Raw genomic sequence first — 8,975 nt, 5'->3', positions numbered from 1 at the left:
TTCTCGCCTGAGAAACATGATTCCTCGCTGGAGAGGCTGCTTTCTCGCCGGAGAACCTCGCCGGCTGCTTTTTTGAGCGCCTAGGACCAAAGCGAGGCGTTATGCAAACGCCCAGCGCTTATGCGTGCCTAGGCGAGCGCCTAATAGCGCCTTCTTGAACAGTGCTGAAAATGCATCAGTTCAATGCATCAAACTAGCATTGGAAGCATGACATTGCCGATCGTCGAGATCTGAAACTGAGCCGGAGACGCAGTTAGGAGCGATTTCTAGGCAAATCCTAAACGGCGCCCGCTGCGTCCGTTTTAGTTGTTTTCGTTAACGGGCGCATACCCCCTGCACTGACTTGGGCTCGGCCCATCTACGTTCCTTTTTCTCAGTTTATCCTGCAAAAAAAGATGCGCATGGGTGGTAATCGAACCCAGAACGTCTTCACTCTAAGCAAGCTACTGTAACCAACAGGCCACCTAGTCCAGGTATGTTCTAATACATCTTCTTTCTACTTTTCTTCTTCTTCTTTTTTAATTTTTCCTTCTTTTCCTTTTTCCTGTTCCCTTTTCTCCTATGCTGGAACGATTTTGTACATTTTTTTTCCTTAGTCATTTTCTTTGTTAAATGCGTGAACCTTTTTTTTTATCAAAATCCGATGAACCTTTTCAAATTCATGAACTGTTTTTAAAATCACTGAACTCTTTTTCAAAATCGATGAACTTTTTTCAAAATCAATTTTTTTCCAAATCAATGATTTTTTTTTTCAAAATCAGTGAACTCTTTTCAAATTCGATGAACTCTTTTCAAAATCGATGAAATCTTTTTCAAAACCGATGAACTCTTTTCAAAATCCATGAACATTTTTTCAAAAGCGATGAACTATTTTCAAAATCGATGAACTCTTTTCAAAACGGATGAACTCTTTTTCAAAACCAATGAACCTTTTTTCAAAATTGACAAAAAAAATTCAAATCGATGAACTTTTTTTCAAAATCGGTGAACTCTTTTCAAAATCGATGAACTCTTTTCAAAATCGATGAAATCTTTTTCAAAACTAATGAACTCTTTTCAAAATCCATGAACTCTTTTTCAAAAGCGATGAACTCTTTTCAAAATTGATGAACTCTTTTCAAAATGGATGAACTCTTTTTCAAAACCAATGAACTCTTTTTCAAAATCGATGAACTTTAGTTCAATTTGATGAACTCTTTTTCATTTTTTCAAAATTGTTGAACATTTTTCAAAATTGTTGTTTCTAAATCAATGAACTTTTTAGAAAAATCGATGTACATTAAAAAATCACGTTTTGAAATCACGAACAAAAATCGATGGACTTTTTCATTTTTTTCACGTTTTGAAAAATCGATGAACAAAAATTTGAAAAAGTGAATAAAGTTGAAAACTATGAACACGTTTTGAAATCACGAACAAAAAACAAAAAATACATTAAAAAAATAAAATTCCATGACCTTTTTAAAACGTGAACAAATATTGAGAACATGAACAAAAATTTATATACGACGAGAGATTTTCAAATATACACTGAACATGTTTTTGATATAAGATGAACAAATTTTATACATTGAACATTTTTGTAATATAATCTGAACAATTTTGAACTACACAGTGAACAATTTTGTGATATACACTGAAACACCATTTCAATAACCATTTAACATTTTTCATGTACACTGAAAAATTTAAAATTGTGAACAAAATGTGAAAAAGTGAATAAATTTGAAAACTATGAACACATTTTGAAATCACGAACAAAAAACAAAAAATACATTTTTTTAAATTCTATGATTTTTTTTCAAATTTATTGAATTTTTGCAAAATGGATGAACTTTTTTTTTCAAAATCGATGAACAATTTTTCAAATTTGATGAACTTTTTCAAAATTTGACAAACTTTTCCAAAATCAACGAACTCTTTTTCAAATTCGATGAGCCTTTTTCAAAATCTATGAACTATTTTTTAAAATTCGTAAACAAATTCAAAATCTGATGAATTCTTTTTTATAAAAAAATAACTTTTCCAAATTGTTTTCAAATAATTCGCAAATCTAATAAATAGCACTGACGCGTTGGTCTTAAATAGCTCGCCTTGTAGTCGCTGGTGTTCACAGGTTGTAGTGGTTAGCAAAACGGTTCTCGTGTTGTAGCCGTAAAGCGTGAGTTCGAGTCGCTGTAACTGCTCTTTTTGTGTGTTATTTACGGGAGGCCTTTTTTTTTCCTTCACTGTGCGCGGTGGGCCGGCCCATGGGGTGCGGAGTGTGAGCGCCAGCTGCCTGAACCGGCGCCTTAAGCGCCGGTTAGGAGCTCCCGGAACTCGAACCCAACACTTCTTCGTTGTATGTAAGCAGCAATAACCAACCTTCCAACCACATCGGATGTGTTCATGCACATCTTCTTCATTGTTTTCTTCTTTATTTTTCCTTTTTCCTTTTTCTCCTTTGTTGGAACGGTTTTTTTCATTTTTTATTTTTATTTTTCTTTGTTAAATGCGTGAACTTTTTTTATCAAAATTCGATGAACCTTTTCAAATTTGTGAACTGTTTTTCAAAATCAATGAACTTATTTTCAGAATCAATGAAATCTTTTCAAAATAGATGAACTCCTTTTTCAAAATCAATGAACTATTTTAAAATTGATCAACTTTTTTCAAAACCGATGAACTCTTTTTCAAAACCGATGAACATTTTTTCAAATCGATAAAATCTTGTTCAAAATCAATGAACTATTTTTCAAATTGATGAACTCTTTTCAAAACCGATCAACTCTTTTTCAAAACCAATGAACTTTTTCAATTCAATGAACTCTTGTTCAGAATCAATGAACTCTTTTCAAAATTGATGAACTCTTTTCAAAATCGATGAACATTTTTTCAATTCGATGAACTTTTTTCAAAACCGATGAACTCTTTTTTCCAAAACCCATGAACTTTTTTTCAAAATGGATGGACTTTTTTCGAAATCATTGAACTTTTTAGATAAACCTATGAAATTTTGTAAAAAATCGATGATCTCATTTTCAAAGTTTCTTTTTCTTTCTAAAAAATAATTTATACGTATTGGTTTTACTAAAGGAAATGGTAACCACGACAGTTTTTCTAGGAGTGTATAAAAGAACTAGTTCGGTGCAGTGGTCAAATCATCAAGTCCTGGTGCAGTGGTTAAAGCATCAATCCTTGATTGATGTGCTGCGGGGTTCGAATCCTAGACATCCCATATTTTCAGTTACAATTGGTTTTTTTCCTTTTTCTTCTTCACGTCTGCTTTGTTGACTCGGCTGGTGGGCCGGCCCGCTACGCGTCGCTAGCGGGTGCCGGTATAGCCAGCCGACGCCTAAAGCGCTGGTTAGGAGCTCCCTGATTTCTACGGACGTTCAAACTACAATTGCGTCCTCGGGGATCGGGCCCATGCATGCAACGTTGGATCCAGGCCTGGAGTTTTCTTGGGATTTTCTTCGAAGACGTATGTGGGCTCTCTGGAATAACCCTACGCACCAGCGATCAATCAACTCCACGCCTTCGACTTCAGCACCGTCGTCCTCGTCTGCTGTCCCGCGTGATTCCATCGTCGCCGCCGAGATCTCACTCCCCTCGCCGACGCCGCATACGGCTCCAGTACAATCTCCCGGCGCCGGGGTTGCCCGTCGCGGCGGCGCATCAGCGCCCCATGGCGGGCGTGCCTCCTTCGGTGCGTGGTGCCTCCGTCTCGGGAGGGACGAACCCTCATCCAGCTCTAGTCATGGGGTGACTTCCACTCCCTCGCGCCCTCCGGCTCAGACGCCGGGCTTCTCCAGTCCACCTCTTCTTCAGCGAGGACCGGCGCCGGTCTACAACTACGGTGGGAACCAACCCCCTAGCTATGGCCAGGCCAGGCACTACGCCCCGCCATACGGTCCGGCCGTCGCCGGTGCGCCAGGCTCTACGTATAGGACTTCGCCAGCCGGGATGTCCGTTCCTTCACAGTTCCATCCAGGAGGGATTGTGGCACAACGAGTCCAGAAACGTAAGAAGAAGAAGAAGAAGCCGCATCAACAACAATTTGCTGGGGGAGCTTTGCAACATGGTTTTCACCCACCGGCTCAGCACATGCAGGTTCAGCAACATATACTGCATCAACCTATACAACAACAACACGTGCAGTCTTTTTAGCAGGGGCAATATCAGCAATTTGTGCAGCAGCAGAACACTCAGGTGCCACAGGGGCCTACTACTGTCGATGTCCCTTCTCTGGGAGTTCCCGTGTCTAATGTGCAAGTGAATCCTACAGTGCCTAAGAACAAGGCTATGAAAGGGGTCCGACGCTGGAAGTGTGCGGTGTATACGCATGCCACAAAGGATTGCACAGTGCAGCATTACTGTTATATTTGTGACAAAATCGCTTATCCAACGTTGCAGTGCCCGGTTCTGAAACTCCCCAAGCCCAATGATTTTGTCCCGGGAGTTGGTGCTGAGGAGACTTTGCCCTGCTGCCACATAGTGTGGTGAAGGACCATTTGGCGCCGACACAGACACCGATCGCCCGTGTTCATGTGAGTGGGTTGATGGTACCGGCGAGCGTTGTCGAGAGTCAGATTGCTAGGAGATGTCCGGTACATGATTAGTGGAAGTGGGAGGCTATTCAACACGGGTCTGATGCTTACCTTGTTAGCTTTCCTTCTTTCGAGGACTTGGACAGGGTTGACGGAATTCAGATGAACGTGCCGTCGGTTAATGCCCAGATGACTGTCACCGCATGGAGGTCGCAGGAGGTCCCACATAAGCTCGAGCTTCAACAGATTTGGCTCCATGTCGAGGGTGTTCCTCATACGGTGCGTCATATTTGGGGTCTATGGACCGTTGGTACTTTGATGGGCAAGACCTTAGATGTGGATCTCATTAGCCTGCGACGCCGGGGTGTAGTTCGGATTCTCGTGGCTATGACCAACTCTCAGATTTTGTCTAAGGACAAGGATGACGCGGGGCCTTTTGTTGCAACAGATGTGCTGGTTAAGCTCAAGGGCTACACATTCACGTTCAGGAAGGAGCCGGCTGGATACATTCCGGACCCTGACTTTGTCCCATTTATTTGGAGATGCAAGGGTGATGATGCTGACAATGAGAGTGGCACCAAGGAGAAGGGCGATGTGATGGACACCATTTAGTGCAGGAGTCTGCCTCGCCTTCTACGCCACGGGCTGTGGTTGTGTCGCAGCCGTCGTCGCCTTCTCGGACTGCAACGTCATCACCCGCTGCCCCTCCAGTTGGTGCAGGTCACCGGCGGCTCGGCGGGATGCCCGGACTCTCCATCTGCTGAGGTGGCGCTGCAGCCCCCGCCGCCGACACGGATGGCGCCGTCGCAACCGGCTGTCTCCAAGCCGGTGCAAGCAGCCGGAGTTTCAGCGGGGCGCCCTGTAGTGCCTTTATTTAGCGGGCATCCATCAGTGGCGGCTTCAGAAATTTGCAACCGGGTATTCATGTGTATTCATTTTGCCAAAATCATTGTTGTTTTTCGAAAATTGTCACTATTTTGCCAAAATTAACACTGTTTTGTAAAAATCATGGGTATTCACATGAAGACCCAAGCATACCCCTAGCGCCGCCCTTGGCATCCAGCGGCTCGGGTAGGGCCAACCCAGCACGCATCTCAGTTGGAGCTGTGCATGCATGTTTCGAGTGTGCTGGGAAACAAAGGGCTGGCCTCGGGTGTGCAGCCATGCAGTACTGCACATTCAACTGTTATTCGATCTCCATCGGAGCCGGACGCGTCCGCGGCTGCTCAACAATTTCAGATGAAGCCAAACGTGTACGTCTCACCCATGCACGCACCACCCGTGGTCCCGCCTCCAGACACGCCATCTTCGGCGGTGGCGTTGAGTGTACCGATGGTTGTGACTGCCGGGGAGGGGGTTGCTACTACACCCTCATCCCCTCCTCCGGCGGATGTTCCTACACGACTTTCTTCATCGGGGGTGACGCCCACACGTCGCAGTTCCCGCCATGCGGTGGCTGACGATGGAACGACGGACACTGACGAAACTCTTTGGCCAAGGCTATGCGACGTAAAGTTGTACAGAACCTTGACAACCAAAGTACCTTGTCATCATCCAAATCATTTTTATCTTTTTCTACTACATCCATCGTTGCTAAGTTGAATAATGTGGGTGTTAGTCTAGGAAGTAATGAGAATGATATTTCTGTTTCCGCAAACGCATTGAGACATTTGGAATATGATCGATTAAAGGTCACTCCACGAGTTTCTAGCAAATCTTTTAGCTCTCACCTAGATGAGGAGGAGCTGCATGCCACATCAGATGGTCACCTACTCGCTCAGGTAGTAGGGGAGGTTTCAGACGTGGGCTTGGAGGAACCCGGGCTTAGTTCATTGATTGAGCTTACAACTTCCGGTCGTAAATCCAAGTCTGACCGTTCGAAAAAAGGTCGTAAACCCTCTAAGAGGATGAAAATTTCTAAATCTCCTATTGTTTCCTCATGAATGTCATGTTCTTTAATAGTAGAGGTCTTGGTGACTTGGCTAAACATCTATTCATAGCAGAATGTAAGAGGAAGTACAATTTAGACTTTCTGGCTTTATCTGAAACGGGGAGACGTGATTTCTCAGCAAGTCTGCTTGACCGCCTGTCTGGTGGGATAGACTATAATTGGATTTCAAGGCCACCTCGAGGTCGTTCTGGGGGCATTTTACTTGGCATTAACACAGGGACTTTGGATGTTCTGGCTAGTTCGGATGGAGAGTTTCATATTAAACTCCATATTCGAAACAAAGCTGACAACTTCACATGGACCCTCGTCGTCGTGTATGGGGCAGCCTAGGATGAGCTCAAGGCCGTTTTTCTCCGTGAGCAGGTTAATCTGGCGAAAGATAATCCCTACCCCATTCTTATTGGTGGGGATTTTAACTTGCTACGATTTCCAAATGAGAAAAGCCGAGGTAGGTTTGATAATCATTGGCCTTTCCTTTTCAACGCTGTCATTGACAGTCGGGATTTGCGAGAGGTTTCCATGATTGGAAGACAGTTCACCTGGGCGAATAGGCTTCCAGAGCCGACATATGAGAAACTAGACCACGTTTTAATGGATACCAACTGGGAATGCAAATTCCCACTGCTTTCTGTTCGCGCTCTTCCTCGTATAGAGACTATTTCAGACCATGCACCCATTCTCTTAACCAATGGATTACCTCGATCACAGCACCGACGCAGGTTCAAGTTTGAACTGGGTTGGTTGCATCGGGATGGATTCCATGAAATGGTCAAGGAGGTGTGGGATAAACCAGTTGCCGGGCTTACCCCAATACACATATGGAACAACAAAATGCGTGTATTACGTAAGTTCCTTTGTGGATGGGCTAGGCACACTGCGGGTATCCTAAAAAAGGAGAAGCTTCGTCTTTCATCTATTATTGATGATTTAGAAGCTCTGGCAGAGATTAGACCTCTCTCTGATATCAAAATAGAGATTAAGAGTCAATCAAATGCCCAGTTAGCTCACATGCTGTGCGAGGAGGAACTCAAGTGGTACCATCATTCAAACTCTCAGTTTATCCTAAAAGGTGATTCGAATACGAGATTTTTCCATGGTGTCGCCAATGGTAGACATCGGAAGAAACTTATTCATTCCCTGCAACAGGAGGAGGGCACGATTGATGGGCATGAGCAACTTAAGTCTTATATCACTAGTTATTATAAAAATATGTTTGGAACCCCTGAGGAAGGAAACTTCTTGATGGATGAGTCTCGAACAGATGACATCCCCCAGGTTTCTGATGCGAAAAATAGCCTTCTAACATCTCCATTTTCCGAGGAGGAAGTTAGAAAGGTGGTTTTCCTAATGGAACATAACAAAGCACCGGGTGCTGATGGTTTTCCCGCTGAGTTCTACATAATTTTTGGGAGGTCATCAAACAAGATTTCCTACTCTTGTTTGGATGCCTTCACGTTGGCCAACTAGAGTTGTTTCGCTTAAACTTCGGTGAAATTATTTTATTACCTAAGGTTAATGAGGCTGAAAGGATACGACAGTATCATCCAATTTGCCTCCTTAATGTTAGTTTTAAAATATTCACTAATGTAGCGATGATTAGGCTAAATTCGGTTGCTGAACATGTGGTTCGTCCTTCTCAAACTACTTTCATGCAAGGCAGAAACATCCTAGATGGGGTTGTTGTCCTTCGTGAAACAGTTCATGAATTGCATCGAAAAAAACTGAAGGGGTGGTTCTTAAAATCGACTTTGAAAAGGCTTATGACAAAGTCAAGTGGTCTTTTGTTCAACAGACTCTCAGAATGAAAGGTTTTTCTGCAGAGTGGCGCGCAATGATCCATAGTTTCGCGACTGGAGGTAGTGTTGCCATTAAAGGCAATGATGACGTTGGCAACTATTTCCAAACGAAGAAAGGATTGCGACAAGGTGACTCAATATCGCCCATGCTATTCAATATAGTGGCTGATATGTTAGCTGTCATGATTGAGCGTGCTAAGGTTGATGGCCAAATTGATGGGGTAGTGAATCATCTAGTGGATGGTGGCCTATTTATCCTCCAATATGCTGACGATACGATTCTCTTTATGGATCATGACCTCGAGAAAGCAAGAAATCTGAAATTAGTTTTATCAGCATTCGAGGAACTCTCAGGGTTTAAGACCAATTTTCATAAAACTAAATTGTTTTGTTTTGGCGAGGCTCAAGACGAGTCCCATCTGTATGCTGAGCTATTCGGATGAGGATTGGGCCAGTTTCTGATCACTTATTTGGGGATAACGATACATTATCGGAGACTCACAAATGCTGAATGTAAACACGTCGAGGAGAGACTACAAAAAATACTTAGCAGTTGGAAAGGTAAATTGTTATCTCTGGGTGGAAGGTTGGTCCTCATAAATTCAGTACTAAGTAACATGGTACTATATATGATTTCCTTCTTCCAATTGCCGAAAGGAGTATTACATAGATTGGATTACTTCCGATCGAGATTCTTTT

Source organism: Triticum dicoccoides, chromosome 6A, assembly GCF_002162155.2.
Source record: "Triticum dicoccoides isolate Atlit2015 ecotype Zavitan chromosome 6A, WEW_v2.0, whole genome shotgun sequence".
Classification (NCBI taxonomy): domain Eukaryota; kingdom Viridiplantae; phylum Streptophyta; class Magnoliopsida; order Poales; family Poaceae; genus Triticum; species Triticum dicoccoides.
Note: the sequence above shows the minus strand (reverse complement) of the source record.